Source organism: Thermobia domestica, chromosome 3, assembly GCF_964235325.1.
Source record: "Thermobia domestica chromosome 3, izTheDome1.hap1.1, whole genome shotgun sequence".
In the NCBI taxonomy this organism is placed as follows: domain Eukaryota; kingdom Metazoa; phylum Arthropoda; class Insecta; order Zygentoma; family Lepismatidae; genus Thermobia; species Thermobia domestica.
The window spans coordinates 25,328,542-25,347,449 of record NC_137456.1 but is presented as its reverse complement, the minus strand read 5'-3'; positions in this window follow the sequence as shown (position 1 = coordinate 25,347,449).

The window sequence follows — 18,908 nt, the reverse complement described above, 5'->3', positions numbered from 1 at the left end:
ATGCACTCGTGCTCAATTATTTCTCATAAGTAGTCGCTACGAACTTGACACTCCGCATGGAAATAAGTACTGTATGTTCTAAAACATAAAAATAAATTGCGTTATAAAAATTAATATTTCCGAGAATAATGCACGTTTCAGAGTACAACTCTACTCTGATACGCCGATTGTTGTAAAGTATGAAAAACGGGAATTAGGAAGAGTGATTTGCGTGGTAGTAAGTTACATTCGTTGTTCACTGCGGAATGAGAGTTCACTGCGGAGTTCACTGCGGATGACTGGAGGGTTAATTACGAACCTTTAAAAAAAGAAAAAAAAAAGAATTTTTTAATAATAATAACCCAAACCAACAAACGTAAAAATACAATAGACCCTACAGTGCGAAGGTCAAAAACTTACTGACAGGTTTATTGTGCATCGTGAGCCTATAGACCTTCTCTGAATTTGTGTACGAGTGGCAGACTCTTACTCTTTCGTATTGGTCATGGATTACACATTCTCTGATCACTGACCTTGACGACCCGAACAAAACAAGTAATAAAACAGTTTTTATGCTCAAATATTGTAGTTTTCGTCTTTGCACCTAATTTGTAGTTTTTGGGGGGGAGGGGGGTTACCACGATTTTCACTATTCTATACCGTCCAATTGCGCAGATAATCGGAGCTTTACTGTATAACCAATTCGAATATTTCAAACCGTAACCATGTTTACACTAAAGTCAAATAGTGCAAACCATGAGGTAATAGCTGTCTTTCAGAAAAGTGCGGATCTAGCAACAATATACAAGAAGTTGAAACGATAACAGAACAGATTCGAATTCGATCCTGTATACAAAATATGGGGGGCATTATTGGTACTTTTATGCAGTATTACGAAATGTTGCCATTTTCTGTGTTACGTGACACAATCTTGTTACATTGGTCTGTTTTCGAACACTTACAAGAAATCATCTTCGTATGTTCTCATAAGAATTCTAGTGCTGTAGGAAATTTTAATTTTAAATATTCAGTCAGTAATGTAGTAAATATGATTTGTTTTTTGATAGTAAATATGATTTGTTTTTAAGCATATATTTATAAGTAGCAACAAAGTAAACAAAAATTGAGTAGTGCTGACTTACAATTGAGTTATTTTCGCTTTAATGAACGAAACAAGAACGTTTATATACAACGTAACGTAATTCTCAATAAAGAAATATTTTCACTTCAGCATAAGAATTCTAGAAAATAAATAATAACATGTAAATAACTGTTTTTGTCTTTAGCATGAAACAGAATAATATAATAATTTTAAAATAGGAAAATTGAAAACAATAATAATTCATATTAAATGCTATAACATCTATATATTTCCATAAGTTCGTTATATTATAATTTCAAGAACTAATTAAAACGTAGTATACTCCCTAAATATTCAATGATAACACTCAAGATAAAATATATTTAGAGTTATGAATTTTGCGAAGATTTTCTGCATTTTCCTTTTTATTTTTCACAAAATTCCTTCTTTTTAATTCAGAATACATATACTATTAATGGCTTCTTTACGTATTATATTAGAGCTGTGTAGAAAAACATGTTTATACATGTCTAGCCACAAAACTTAACAAATTAAATGCTCAGGTCTGGTCATAAAGAAAAATGATATCATATGATACGGACTGTTGTCCATATCAACATATTTATAAATGTTATCGTTATAATGCATAGGTGAAGAAATACATTACACTGTAGTCTTAGGTTTTAATTCGGTCGAGCAAAACGAGACGCAGCTCTGTTTTTTTTTTTAAAAAAAAAGCAAGACAGAAAGAAAGAAAAAGAAGAGAAAAACACCAACAAGAAAACGCCAAAAGAACACCAACAAGATAGATAGATATAGATATATCATATTAATATAGTATATACAGGGTGTTTCAAAATAACACTGACAACGTTTGGGAGGTGATTCCTGACAACAAAGATAAGACAAAAAGTATAGACCAACCTGGGTGCACAAATGCTTCCTTTCGGAGTTACAGGCTGCAGAAAACATGAAAAAATGAACTTAAAGGTACATCACTTCAAGACTATGGAACCTACCGTAGTCGGATCAAGACTTCACTTAGGAATTAATATGTGCTATCCAGATATACATGTTTCAGGATTCTGAGGTATTAACTCAACAATTTTTATAGAAGGAGTTTGGCTATAGACATATAACTTGAAGTACTCACCAACTGCCTGTATAAAAATTGTTGGGGAAGTAACGCAGGATTCTGAAACTTAGATATTTGGATAGGACACATACTACTTCCTAACTGAAGTCTTGACCCGACTACGGAAAGTCCCATAGTATTGGAGCTATAGGCCTTTAAAGTTCTTTTTTCTTTTTTAAGGTTTAGGCAGCCTATAACTCCGAAAGGAAGCGTTTGTGCACCCAGGTTGGTCTATACTTTTTGTCTTATCTTTGTTGTCAGAGATCACCTACCAAACGTTGTCAGAGTTGTTTTGAAACACCCTGTATATTCTATATTAATATTATCTATCTATCTATCTACATAGATATATAAATATTAAAAATACTCACGACATCGTAGACATGTAAACAGAATGGACAAATAATACTGAGATGTAGACAGTACTTACCTGAAAAAGACAAGAATAAGATAATCTATATATATAAAAGAGAACGCACAAATCCTTTGTTACCTCATCACGCTAATACGGCTGAACCAATTTCTTTTATTTTTGGGGGGTTATTAGGATTTGGACCCTAGATGGTTTTTATCATATCACTTTAATTTTTAATTACCAGTGTCTTGAGATAATTGACCATTCAAGTGTCCATAACGTACAAATCCTTTGTTAGTTCATCATAAGTAAAAATAAACGTATTTATATGCAACCCGCATGACCGTGTCACTCGGCGGGTTAACATAAATGACAGGCGATATAATGTTAACATTTACTGCAATCTACTATGGTTTTTATCATATCACTTGAAAGCGAAAACTTCCGGGGTGACCGCAGCGAAGCGGGGCGGGTTAACATAAATGACAGGCGATATAATGTTAACATTTAATGCAATCTTCTATGGGTTTTATCATATCACTTGAAAGCGAAAAAGTAAAAATTATCTAAGTAACAAAGTTTATTGCGTTCCGGGGTGACCGCAGCGAAGCGGGGTGAACGCTGCTAGTAGATTATAATCTACAAATGAAAATGTCGATATATACAACAATAATGATAGTATATATTAAGATAATAAAGTAGAGATACTATAAATAATTTATTCTTGAAAGATTAGGAGATATTAATAATATATAGATAAATGATTCATTGATAGATTGAACCAGACCTGTATCCACAGGGGTCTAGGGGGGCCGTGTACCCCTTACATTTTTGTTGGCCCCCCTAAAATTTTCACGGAAGGCTTGGAAATGAACTATTTTATAGTGGTAAACTATAACATGGTTGGATCTGGGCCCCCTAACATTGTTTCGAATTATTACAGAAACATTAGGATATCGGAAATTGTGTGCCACATGGGTCCCCAAAATGTTGACAGACGTCCACAAACAGAACCGACTGACTGCAACACGTGCATTTCTGGATCGCTACGACAGAAAGGGTGATGGATTTTTTTACCCACATTGTTACAGGTGTCGAAACCAAGTGACTATCACCTCTTTCTGCACCTAAACAAATGGCTTTCATCTCAACGATTTGAAGAACCTGATGAATTGGAAGCGGCAGCGTTGAAGTGGCTGAACTCCCAAGCGGCGAACTTCTATGCAGAGGGTATTAAAAAACAACTTGTGTCATGGTGCAGAAAGTGCTTGGAAAATAATGGTGACTATGTTGAAAAATAAAGTATGTACTTGTTTTTACCCAATAAAACAATGTTGCTAAACTTACTTACCTGTTTCCAATTAAATATCGGCCCTTTCTTTTGAAATGCACCTCGTATATTGATATCACGAGTTATATTATGGTTACCAGAGTCGTTGTGTAAAAAATGTTCTTGACGTTTCGTATGTTTATTTGTGGGCAGTGTGCGAATTTACAATGGGGATGAGGAGGAATCTCCTTTGGTAATACTGGATGTATAATATAACCAGATGCGTCATTTCAGACTTCGTTTGACAAGGGCAAGAGTACCACCGACATGAGACTTTCACCTTTTATACTAGTATATTAATAGTAGAGGTCTGCACGAGCTCGGGTTTACGAAGCATAGATCACTTCGGGTTTAGGCCGGACTCGGGTCGTAAATTTTTAAATATACAACCATATTTCTCAAGCCTTTTCGGACCTAACTTTGTAAATACACGTACTTTACAACGATATTTATCGAACCTTTTTTCTAGAGAACTATTAAAGCACATTTAAATTTGTAACTTGAGACGGCCACACTAAACATCTGATTATATCATTGTGCAATTGAGAGTCAAGAAACTGTGTACTGGAGAGAAAAACTAAAAGCAACAGAAAATAATAGCTTATCTGTGATCAAAGTTTGAGCCACCAGAGTATGGATTCCGTTTTTTTTTTTCTTCACAGAATTAACAATGACTGCTTTGAGGACTACCTGAGTGAGTTCAGTGGGTATCCATTTCCATGAGAATTTGCGGATATTAACTTTTTTTAAAAAAATATTTGGAGTATTCATGTTTCAATTTTATGAGAATTTATCAGGGATGGAAAAAGTACCGGTTCTGACCCGCTTTTGAACCGAACCAGGCACCAAGAACCCATGCTAAAGATAGGAACCTATCCGGAATCGAGTTTATTGGCTGATGCCACACGTCAATTCGGGTGACGCGGACTATAGGAGTGATACTTCTAAGTGTCAGTCACATTTACTAACGGGGGCGGGGGTACTTTGTACCCACAAATTTAAATTAGCAAATTTATGACACATACGAACGTTCAATTTGCACCACATAAGGTATACGCTTTAGCTAAGCATGTTGACCAATAACATTTTTTTTACAACTTTAAAGAAACCGTTAGAAGGTAACTACAGAAACATACTGTAATTGGCACAAAGTATCCCCATTGATAGTGTAAGGGTTAAATTGGTGATAAGCATTTCTTCTTATTCAATTTTAGTTAAGCTTTTAGCTTGTGATTCAATCAACTCTTGAATACAATTCGATTTGAACTGTCTGAAATCGTCCAGTTCTATGAAATGAAATGTAATATTTATTTATTATTATTTATTTATTTGCCATCAACGCAACAGGCATCAGCCCAATTATAGTGTTGGTGTATTACATAATACATTTACAATAGTTTTCTTAAACATAGAGTCCATATTGCAGATGTCAATTTCTTTATGTTTGATACATATTTTGTTATAAGTAGAACACATTCTCCAAATTTGTATTTCAATAATGCGTTGGTCCTTGCTTTTTTGCAATAAAACAGACCAGAGTTATTAGCACGAGTTTTAAGCGTCGGGACATGAAAATTTAATGTTGATATGAGATCCGTACAATTAAATTCGTTTTGTACTATTTTATGGAGAAAAATCATAACTGTCACATTTCGCCTTTGTTCAAGTGTAGGTTACAGAAGTTGTCTATTAATGTTAGATAATTTTCATAACATGGATAGATTCCAGTTGTCTTGTACGTCAAGTATTTGATAAATTTAGATTGGTTGATGTCTTTCTTTAGATTGGTGGTGGCAATACAGACGCCTTTTCCAGTTGGTGTCTGTATTGCTGTTGTGATGGGTTCCAAATCACAGCAGCATATTCCAGTTTTGATTGGACATAGGCATAATAAATTTTTGTTGGTGTAGTACTATTGTTAAATTCCTTTCCAATTCTAATTATGAACCCTAACATCTTGAGAGATTCGTTAACTATGTACTCTACATGATTATTAAATGTCAATTTTGTATCAAATATAACTCCAAGATCTTTGACTGAATTTAATTTATTTAGTAAGATCTGATTCATTGAGTAATCAAACTCTATTTGACTGGTTTTGTTTCTGGTAAACGATAAAATCTTACATTTGTTTATGTTTACATTAAGTTTGTTAAGAGAACACCAATTAGCAATATTTTCCATGTCACGTTGTAAATCGAGACAGTCATGGATGGTCTTTATCCTACCGTATATTTTGAGGTCACCAGCAAAAAGCAATTTGTTACTTATCTAGTTTAACATCCCACGATTATGCACCGAGGCTAAGAAAGAGGGGTAATGATAATGAATGAAACGAAATGGTGAAATGAAGACAGTGGGAAAAAACGGGAAAACCCCGAGACAACCCACGCACAGGATGTTTGTCCACCACAAAGTCCACTTGATGCCCCTTCTCGTCCTATATTATTTGCAATTTGAACATTTTCAGTTACTGTTTGCACAATTTGTATGGAATGTTATTATTGTTCATTGCCAAATGGGCCATAGCTTTTACCAGCATGAAACCAAACATGGGTTTCTTCAATTCCTACAATGAACTTTTTATATAAAAAATACATTTTGCTATGTCAAAATATTACCAGAATTATGTGATTTGATTTTCAGTTTAGCTTTCCTTTCCTCAGCGAGGCTATATGAAATGTGAACCTACTGATTAAAGTGGAATTCGAATCACGTGAGCTCCTGCTAGGAATCAAAACCAGGTCTCCCACACCAAAAGCGCTCATACTAACCGCTTGGCCACGAGGGAGTTCTCCAGCAACTCATAATATATATGTTTGGATCTCGTTTTGTAAGTCCAAGTATGATTTTAAAGGCCCTCCTTGTGTAGTTGAGTTTAAAGGACTAAAGTATTCCTTAGTTCGTGGGTGGGAGAAAGGGTCTAGTGCTGTTATTTAACTTACATACGGATGTGGTACTTTAAACTCACGGAAATATCCCAAACCTGGTGCATTATCTAAATTTTGAACTTTCTTGAAATTTAAATTAGTTTTCTTATGTTAAATTTCAACTTTGGGGGGGGAAATGCAATCCCCCCGAAACAATCCCTGAAAATGGCAGCAATAGACCGCGCTCTCTTTCTGCTCGCCAGAACTATGTGAGTCATTCTTGTTTTTATATTTTAAAACAAGAATTTAATGATCACCAGAGTATAAATAGCTTAATTAAAGTATTTCCTGACGCATTAGAATAATACACCAATATAACTCTATCTTTTACAGCCTCACTTTTACCTCATTCACTTTTTGATAAGATTTTATTTGGCATTATTACACCAGAATAATCCTGCTTCATCCATATTAAGCACTTATCCAGAATTGTACCCACATGCTGCTGCTGCTGCTACAGCGTTAGCAGATACAGTATCCCTCACAGATTTTGATGTTGTGGAGTGACTGCTGGTAGCACTTGGAATTGGCTAAATCAATCTTCTGATATGGGAAATCCTCTAGTTACATGTCTAGTGGTAATTTCCTTTGCATGCACCTAAGGACGTTTAGTTTTCACACGAATTGTTACTCCATTTAGAGGCAGTCTTCTCTGATTATGGTCTTAATGCTGGATAGAGTTATAGTTTATCAATTGCTAGATTACTGGTGTTTTGCTGAAAGCGAAGTGAAACTATAGAATTCCTGATTTTGTCTTCATATTTTTATACTACGTACAATTGACCTGTTGATATTAAAAGCACGCGACACCAATGCAATCATCTCACCAATACGTAACAAATCAACAACTTCTATTTGAATCTTAAGCAACATTTTTTGGATTAAGTTCCAAAGTTGGTTATCCATTTCTAGCAAAATTTTGATAATTTACCGTGATGAAATTGATAATTTGCTCGTTTGTGTGCTTGATAATACATAAGGAGATCGAAAATTTTGTTTATTTGTTATATATATGCGGTTGTAAACATGGAACTATTTGGCAAGCGGGGGGAAGTACTTTGCGCAAGGTTACCGGATGGTTGCATTGTGGGAAAGTAGCAAGCATTTGTATTGTCAACATGGCTGCAAATATACAAAGACGTTGTGGTGGATGTGAATTAACTGTGATAGAATTTGTAAAGCAATGCGTTGATAATGAGGAAAATCTTTTACAACTTTTTGAAAATCATGGATTAATGAATCTAAAAACAAACTGTAGAATCTAAAATGAAAGAGTGTTAAGGAAGAAGTCAGAAGAAACGTGGGGAAAGTTATACTTTTCAATGTAATGGTCTTCCTTCCCATTTAACTGTAATAAAGACAGGAAACAACGTGTCCTGAGGGACTCTAACCCTCCTTCACTCGCTAACGCTCGCTCGGCAATACAATGTGAATTAAATATTAAAGTTTGATATAGAAAGGAACCAACTAAGCTACTAACCTATATGGAGGGCCTGTGTTCTATAAACTTCCCAATCATAATCTAACCTTTCCCCCACCTCGCGAGTTAACGAAAGTGAACAGAACATCAGTAAACAAAGTAAATATTGAAAAAATTTAAAGTTTTGTAGCTTTTATTTACGCTTTCAGTGGAGAACTAGACGGAGGACCAACTTCGGAATAAATGCCCATTTTTTCCTTGTGCAATCTATTTATCGACATTATAATGTTTAACATTCATAAATCGTGAAAAAAAAAAGACCTGAGAGAATACGTGATAATTCTTGGAAAGTATTGTAACAATTAAATAATTTACCAAAACACAAAACATAAGAAGATTTTGTCAAAGAACAAACTAGTATGTGTGTTCCCCATCACTCGAAGGCGGTATCTACAGATGGCACTAAGTCAAAGGGCAATTGCATTTTAATAACACAGTACATAGTATATAAGTAGATTGGCAGCAACTGCCTGAAGTTAATTTATCTTTAAACAATACCAACGTATCGAGAGTATCAAGAGCAATAAATGAGATTGAGATAGTTTTGATTCGTGTATAATGAAATTCTTATTTGTAAGTGCAGAAATTGGATCTATTATTTTCCCCGCGAATACTGAAGCAGTGAATAAAAAGCTTACTTTTAGAATACGTTCCTTCTTATCGATTGTGGTTACTGTTATTTGCTCATTTTTGATTTATTAAGTTCCTTTTTAAATTTTCTCTTAGCAGTGGAGGCGAAAGCTTAAATAAACATATATCCGTATTCTCTGTTGAAAATTTTATTAATTTTACGTCTTTGTTCCCTGCTCTTACGTTAAGATTTCTTTCAGTCTTTTATACTTTTATATGTTTAAACTGAATTGAAGCGGTGTGGCAAATAAAAAATGGCACACGCATGGAAGCATGCTTAAGAGCTGAATGACTTTAAAATTTTATTTGAATACAGGAGTCGGCTGTGCATAGCTTCTTGCAAACTATTCTTTTAAATTAAATTTTTAAAACAAATATTGCAGAGATATATTTAAACTAATGGGCGGAAAAGGCATTATGTACTCTTGTTGTAGCTACAGTTTCAATTCATGCGATGCTAACGTTACCTACACAACAATTATTGAGGTAGTCCCTTCTCTAAAAGGTGAGAGTAATGTTTTATCTTGGAAACTGTACCTGCTTTTATTGAAAGAGTTCTGTCTCCTCTCGTATCTCATCATGAAAATTCTGTCTCGTAAACTATATATGTTTCTATTGGGAGAGATCTGTTTCCTCTCGTATCTTATAATCTCATCATGAAAATTCTGTTTCGTAAAGTCTGGCTGTTTCTATTGGGAGAGTTTTGTCTTGCCTCATATCTCATCAATTAAATTTTGTCTCGTAAGTTAGATCTGTTTCTATTGGAAGAGCTCCGTCTCCTCTCGTATCTTTTCAGGAAAATTCTGTCTCGTAAAGTATATCTGTTTCTACTGGTACACCTCTCTCTCCTCTAGTATCTTATTTCATCATGAAAATTCTGTCTCGTACTGTTTCTACTGGTACACCTCTCTCTCCTCTAGTATCTTATTTCATCATGAAAATTCTGTCTCGTAAAGTCTGGCTGTTTCTATTTGGAGAGCTTTGTCTCGCCTCATATCTCATCACGAAAAGTTTGTCTCGTAAGTTAGATCTGTTTCTATTGGTAGAGATCTGTTTCCTCTCGTATCTTATAATCTCATCATGAAAATTCTGTTACGTAAAGTCTGCCTGTTTCTATTGGGAGAGCTTTGTCTCGCCTCATATCTCATCACGAAAATTTTGTCTCGTAAGTTAGATCTGTTTCTATTGGTAGAGACCTGTTTCCTCTCGTATCTTATAATTTCATCATGAAAATTCTGTTTTGTAAAGACTGGCTGTTTCTATTGGGAGAGCTTTGTCTCGCCTCATATCTCATCACGAAACTTTTGTCTCGTAAATTAGATCTGTTTCTGTTGGAAGAACCCTGTCTCCTCTCGTATCTCTTCAGGAAAATTTTGTCTCGTAAGTTAGATCTGTTTCTATTGGAAGAGCTCTGTCTCCTCTCGTATCTCTTCAGGAAAATTCTGTCTCGTAAAGTATATCTGTTTCTATTGGTAGACCTCTGTCTCCTCTATTATCTTATGATTTCATCATGAAAATTCTGTCTCGTAAAGTATATCTGTTTCTATTGGTAGACCTCTGTGTCCTCTAGTATCTTATAATTTCATCATGAAAATTCTGTCTCGTAAAGTATATCTGTTTCTATTGGTAGACCTCTGTCTCCTCTAGTGTCTTATAATTTCATCATGAAAATTCTGTCTCGTAAAATATATCTGTTTCTATTGGTAGACCTCTGTCTCCTCTAGTATCTTATAATTTCATCATGAAAATTCTGTCTCGTAAAGTATATCTCTTTCTATTGGTAGACCTCTGTCTCCTCTAGTATCTTATAATTTCATCATGAAAATTTTGTCTCGTAAGTTAGATCTGTTTCTATTGGTAGAGATCTGTTTCCTCTCGTATCTTATAATCTCATCATGAAAATTCTGTTTCGTAAAGTATATCTGTTTCTATTGGGAGAGCTTTGTCTCGCCTCATATCTCATCACGAAAATATTGTCTCGTAAGTTAGATCTGTTTCTATTGGTAGAGATCTGTTTCCTCTCGTATCTTATAATCTCATCATGAAAATTCTGTTTCGTAAAGTCTGGCTGTTTCTATTGGGAGAGCTTTGTCTCGCCTCATATCTCATCATGAAAATTTTGTCTCGTAAGTTAGATCTGTTTCTATTGGAAGAGCTCTGTCTCCTCTCGTATCTCTTCAGGAAAATTCTGTCTCGTAAAGTATATCTGTTTCTATTGGTAGACCTCTGTCTCCTCTCGTATCTTATAATCTCATCATGAAAATTCTGTCTCGTAAAGTATATCTGTTTCTATTGGTAGACCTCTGTCTCCTCTCGTATCTTATAATCTCATCATGAAAATTCTGTCTCGTAAAGTATATCTGTTTCTATTGGTAGACCTCTGTCTCCTCTCGTATCTCATAATCTCATCCTGTCTCGTAAAGTATATCTGTTTCTATTGGCAGACCTCTGTCTCCTCTCGTATCTTATAATCTTATCATGAAAATTCTGTCTCATAAAGTCTGGCTGTTTCTATTCGGAAAGCTTTGTCTCGCCTCATATCTCATCACGAAAATTCTATATAGTAAAATATACATGTTTCTATCGGAAGGACTCTGGCTTCTCTCACATCTCATTACGAAAATTCTGTCTGGTAAAATATATCTATTTCAAGTGGAAGGCGATTGCGTTTAATGAATATAACAGGTGTTCTTCTATTCATAAAACCAGGTACTAGTTATAATAATATTGTCATTATTTTTTCCAGTCTTGTATATTTAAAAAGACTGCAAATTGATTGTATTAACTTGTGAAAATATAATTTCTTTGCAACTTCAATTCAAACCAACCTTAATATATATTTAATTGAAATGTTCTGTATTTTTATTTATTTATTTATTGATAAAAATAATTTTATTTACAACAAACATTACACCTATCGTTTTATTAAATAACAAGTGATTTGGGAGAACTTTCATCTCACAATATAACCATCTTTCAAAATTTTCTCAGATTTCTGCATACCCAAATAATTGGATTTTATTGTATTTTATTCACTCTGATCAATTGTCTGTATCTCTCCCAAATTAGGATATTTTCCCTGTTTCCTAAAATCCCGACAGGACCATTTTCAAGGCCCGAAATGAGGACATGTCTAGGTAAAAGTAGACGTCTGCTAACCCTATCAATATATATGTCCATAATTTTTGCATAAGCATTTTTTTTTTACAAATTCCGCAATTTTGCGATCTTCACAGACAGGACCGGCCCCAGGCAATTCGCCGCCCCGTGCAATGGCATAATTTATTTTAAATAATATTTGAAATAATAAACTATTTATTTTAAATAGTATAGTTATGACAGATTTTACCGCCCCGTGCAAATAAGTGTTACACATTATGGTAGAGCCAACCCTGCTCACAGATATGTAGCGATATATTCATTGTTTCTTTGATACAACTCAACTGTAAAATGGTTTTCAGATACGCATTGCATATAGCATGTCATCCTATATTTTGGATGATCCTAAATCCATTAGCTAATTTCTCGAAATATGGTCACTAAAACGCAAGACGTTATGTGCTAAAGAAATTGTAGAAGTCGACTAGACTTAAATGAGTGAGAGGAAGAGGAATGAAATACATTTCGCCGGAGCTACAAGCTAACACGTAGCGTAAACCAACTAAAAACAGAAATGAAAGTTAAAAAAAAATGACCGATTCAACAAGAACATTGAGTCACCTGAGTCGGTAGTTTTCCCAGATGTACCGTAATTGGCTGTGGTAAAATGTTTCGACAGTTTTAGTCGGGAAGGCAAAGTTGGTGAGAGAGAGTTTGAAATTTAATGCCTCCTACCACAAAACACGCAACCAATAAAAAAGTTTCGTAATTCGTTTATCTTTCTTTCACACTGGGGTTTTATGAGAGGCATTTTCCTGTGTAAATGTGTGTAGAAAATCGTTTCCCTTAAAATTGAAATAAATCACTAGCGAGCTATCTTACATATAGCCTTGTATATTTATGTCTATATTGAAAAAATACAGTAGATATTTCAACTCTCCTCCTGTCCTTCCATTTGTCAATTCTCCTTCTTTGCACCGGAGTCAAATCAATAACTAACTGGTCCATATCAGCTTTACTGTCTTAAGTAACATAAACTAGAAATAAAAAATGCTGAGCAAAGCAATATTTGTTTAAAAATAATATGTGCAACAGTTTCGCCAACTAACTGAAAATATTGAGTTCATGAGACAGTGCAAAAGCAAGAGAGTGTTGCATCTAAATATAACAGAATCCCGGAAAAATGGATCTGAACGCTGATTGGCTGACCAAAACGGATTTAGCCAATCATAACAAAAATTGACAAATGTAAAACTGAAGACCATAAATCCCTTTCTCTCCCTGGTTCGCTAGAAAAGTAAGCTAAAATTATTTTTTTAAATAACATACCAGACTTAAAATTGCCGAACAGTGAAGCAAGTTATTTAAAACTCTTAATTTGTAGCTTATTTTTGCCGGATCAGCGAGGGAGAGGAACTTATGGCCTTTAGTTTCACTTTTGTCAACTTTTGTTATGATTGGCTGAATCCATTTTGATCAGCCAATCAGTGTTCCGATCCGTTTTTCGGGATCCTGTTATATTTAGATGCCATTCTCTCTTGTTTTTACAGTGTCTGATGAAGTCAATATGTTCTATTAGTTGGCGAAACTGTTGCACATTTATTATTTTAAAATAAACGTTGCTTTACTCAGCAATATGTATTTCTAGTTTAAAGGGTAACCAAAACTGATACAAAGGATCACAAATTCAATTTAACTCATATGAAAGGTTGCACTAAGAGTTTGCTCAAAGTTATCCCATTTGTTCTTCCACCAATTTTATCACCATTGACTTGCACTTTTTATTCGTTTCCAGGGTAAATTTGCCACCTTCCCAAAGGCAACTGTAGGGACACTTCATGCAGCTAATTCGGAAGGGGAAAAGGAGGGCGGAAGGGAGAAATGAACTAGCCGTCCTTTTTCCATAATCTATCCAAACTACTTGGCCTAACAGCCCGATTTATGGGCCTGAGTCGCTTCACGCCATTTGTTAGCGATTGGTAGAGCTACATCCAACCTAGCTACAAGCGAGTAGTCAGCACGTCACGTCGTCTTATTGCTAAGTGGCGTATCGCGAGCTTTCTAGACCTAGAGGCCGTTACTTTTTCTATTGACGTGACTCCTCAGTTTCGCCTAACGATGCTGGGTGGACGCCGAAAATTGGGGAAGCACCGGCCGGGATTCGAAACCGGGAGCACGAGGACATGAGTCTTACGCTCTAACCACTAGCCTATATATATATATATATATATAATACTATTTTTGAGACTTCGCACCACTTGAATCACCCGAGCAATCTTTATCAAATTTTCCACATAGATGAGGATCGGGCCTAGAATAGTTTATATCACTTCACTTTGACGGTGCAACTTACGGGAGGGAAAGGGTGGGAGATTTAGAAAATTAAAAGTGACTACCTTTGTGACTTCGTCGACAACTCTCAGTATCTGTCACTCGTGAAGAAGCACTGTCTTAAATAGAAGCTTTCATACAGGGACACAGCAGTGGCCGCCACTGAACAAGGTTGCTAATGTATCTTTCTTTAAAATAAATAAATAAATAAATAAATAAACTTAGTTGGATTACCGATCACAGACGAAAAATGCACAATTCTTTATCGCTAAAATTTACCTTATTTCACATTATACATTAGGGTTTTTAACTGCCTTAAAACAACCGCAAACTATTCCTATATTTTAGTTATAATATGGTATTATCCCTGTGATGAACGTATAAGATACCAGGAACAGATTATTTCCTGATTCTTTATATTACTACCATGTTCCAAATTACCTTTATAATCCTGATCTTTCTGTAATGTGCAACGTACCCACGGGAGCTAACTGAGAACTGTGGGAAAGCCCAAAAGAATATACACATAAAAAAATATATCAAACTCGAATAATATTTATGTAAGTTATAATGATTTTTTTACCGATGAGACTGACGAGATAAGAAGGGAAAGATGAGTGTGCTCTTTATTCTTCACTGATTTAAGCGCCATCCAGGGGTAATGAGTTGAAAGCCAGGCACGTAGCCAGGATTTCGTGAAGGGGGGGGTCCGTGACATGAAATATTGTGGTCATCACAAAAGGGTCTCGATCATTCTAAACTATTTTACTGGAACATATATTGGTCCGTTTAGCCAGGATTTCGTAACGGGGGGGGGGGGGGAGTGACATGAAATTCTGAAGGCCCAGAAGCTCGATCAATCTAAATTCCTTTACTATCAACATATATTGGATTGTTAGCCCAATAAAATGAGGATATGTTGGCAAGTATTTTAATAACAAACTATGAAGAAATTTCGAGCAAAATAATAATAAAAAAAAGTATTGAAAAAGATTTTACAATATTTACGTCCTTCTCTTGTTTATTCAAATATAACAATTTTCCTTTCGTTATGACCTCAATTACTATAAAAAGTACATACTCAATACTGTCTTGTAAACTATCTTCTAATATAAATAAAATAAAGAGTTTGTTTGTGTGTTTGTCTGTCTGTGTGCGGCCTGGGGACCAGACGAGTGGACCGAGAGTTACCAAATTTTGGATAGGGATACCTTGGCCCAGGCCCCAGATCAAGACGAAGCGTTTTTTTAAATTTCGAAACAGGGGGGCGTTTACCGGAACCGGTTTGGGAACCAGACAAATTGACCGAGAGTTACCAAATTTTAGTCACGAATACCTTGGTCCAGGCTCCAGACCAGAGTTAAACGTTTTTCTCGAAATTCGAACCAGGCGAGGTCTCAGGAGGCCTTTACCGGGACATGTAAATGTAGTAGAAAATGACCGATATTTATTTATTTATTTATTTAACAATTACCACATACAGCTTAGAGGACATTTTACACTGGATATCCAACAACATTAACAATGGAAAGGATTTAGGAAGGTATCGGCCAGGGCCTGTTTAGTAGGTGCCATCCCGGCATTTGCCTGGTAGGACTGAGGGAAACCCTGGAAAATCTCACTTAGGATGGATTCGAAGCCACGACCTCCCGAATGCGAAGCCAACGCTCTACCACTTGAGCTATTTGTGTCGAATTCATATTTTCGCGGTAGCTGAAATCAATGGTGAAACTCGGATCGCATTAACTTCCAAATTCACGCTATTCGGCTCCGGGCCTTGGGTCACCGTAGGGGGTGAGATACCAAGACATATAAAAGTAATCCAAAATGACCGATACTAGTGTCAAATCCATAGTTTTCGCGGTCGCTGAAATCAATGGTGACACTTCCATTAGCGATGACTTGCAAATTTAGTTACAATTGTATACGGGCCAGGAGTCAGCGGGGGGTGGATATCGAGACATGTAAAAAATAGCCCAAAATGACCGATATTAGTATCAAATCCATAGTTTTCGCCGTCGCTGAGATCCATGGTGATACTCCCACAGGCGTTGACTTCCAAATACAGCCCCTGTGCGAAGCATGTGTATGTTCAACTAGTTTTACAATATATACGTTCCTTTCTCTGTTGAATCAAATGCTAACAGAACTTTCTTTCAACATAAATTTTTGTTTTTATTATTTCGTGAACTATTGTCGGCTCCAAATGACAGGTTAAAGGAGCAATAGAAAATTGTCCTTGAAATAACATGTTTGATACTGCAAGGATGCGATGACGAAAAATTATGATTTAAAATGTCCACGCTGTTACACAACGGCACTTAAGCTTTCGAAAGCTTGAAATCTCCCTGACTAGTAGCAGAAATTCTGAGAATTCCATAACTTTTCTTGAAATTTCAAATTCCCTGACTCTTTCAGAATATCTCGCTTACCTCGTCACCATATTGCAAGTAATACAAATCTCCTCATAAGAAAGAGTAAGCAAAAGCTTCCTGTAGTTTTCTTTTTAATTTTTAACGCTGATCCTTCTTTTCGTCATTTCATTATGTTTTATCCTTCCTTAATTTTTTCATTTCTGGTCTCGAAGGGGGGGGGGCGGACCCCCCGGACCCCCCCCCCCCTTGGCTACGTGCCTGTGAAAGCTTGAAAGAAAATACATGTCACAATACATCAAAATAAAACTTTTTTAGATGAGAATTCTACTAAAACATATTTTCAAATGTGTGAGAGCTGGATAAATTCACCCCTTCATTCTTGAAAACTTTCAAACTCAAGCTGTGAAGGTCATTGTAATCCTCTAAAAAAAACTTATAGAAATACTGAAATTTGTAACATGGGATTGAATTTACCCCCCTTCACCCAACTGTGCTTAATGGATTGCAAACCAAACAACAAGGTTCTGTGGGACTGTTGAAGGAACCCACACTCCAAACTTCATTAAAATCGCATAAATTGTACGAGAATTTCCGTCGAACAAACAGCAAGACAAACAAACAAATATCGATTGAGTCCAATGGTAGAAGCTTGGTTGACGCTCGCTTAAATAAAGTAAAAAATGTGCTTCTTCGGTGACCGAGATCTTGAACTCAGTGTACGGCTGTAGATTCGTAGAATACAGCATTCTTTTCAACACCGATGGATCTAGGGCTTAACGTAGAATCTGAACTATATGAGCTTCTATAGGGGAATCGAACTCCGAGGGAGTGGTACAGTCACGAGGGAACATACTTCTCGGGGAAGAACTTCGAACTCACTACACAGTTACTGATCCCACTTTAAACTCTAAGTATTATCCTATTAACCTCAGCGGCAAATCAATCAATCAATTAAAATTTGGAGGATGAATAAGGGCTAGGGTTGTCAACGTTTCAAAATGGTAATACTGGACACCCTCCTGGAGTACGTATACTATTAAAATTTATATTTTATTTTCAAAGAAAAAAGTATTTTTAGAAGTCATTTAATGGCTTATAAAAATTACAAAAATGACAAGAGTTTCATAAAATAAGTTGTATTTAAGGTTATAAGCTGTTTATGCTTATGTTCTTAAATGTTCGCCATTTGCTTAACTGGTAATGGACTGTCTTCTAACAATGGAAACTTCCAATCCTTGTTTTTAGTTTTTATTGTACCTTACTAATCGCTGGTTTTCAGCTAACACTTCAAATAAACCACAAAGTACATATAGTAACTGCACTGTGTTCATTGCACTTAAATAACAAACTTAACTTTAAAATTCTGGAAGAAATGTACGTGCCTCGTGCCTTATGCACCGTCTCTCTTCAACACTTTTCATCTTGAATAACAAATGAAATCTAAATTTCGTAGAAACAGTGTTTCCAGTTCTTAAAAATATTACTACATAATATAAGACTTAACATAAGCATTTCGTATATTTGTATGACTAAATGTCTCTCCACATACGTTAGATTTAGACAAAAATAGGCCACATTGGCACCATTGCCACCTCGAAAACGATAACATCACTGGGATAGAACAACAAATTCGTTGTGGAATGGAATTGCGCTATGGCCGTGATCAGCTGGTTGTCAAATGCGATTCATTTTAGAATCTAGATTCAACTAAATCTACTTTCCACAGAATTAAAAAGATAATCTGAATAGAACAGAGAACAGGACTAGTAAAAGAATGAAAATACCGGACATTTAAAGTCCTGCTTCGAGGTCGTGCTGGACAAGGTCAAAAACCGAACTGTCCGATAAAATACCGGACGGTTGGCAATCTTAATAAAGGCCGAGTGTTTCCGCTAATACTGCTTCTAAATTCCTAATTGTAAACATCGAAAACTTTCTATAAAAACAGGAGTTATGTGCTTCAGATATCGAGTGGAAGTAAATTAAAACTAAAAGATCTGATGTGAACTATCTGTGATTTCTCAGTAAGAATCAGGGCGGTAGCCAGCCCAAAAATGTAGGGGGGCCCGGCTGAAGTTAGGGGGGGGCGATCCAACAATATTATAGTTCATCACCATATTATAGTTCATTTGCAAGCCTACCGTGGAAATTTTAGAGGGGGCCCGCAAAAATTTAGGGGGGCC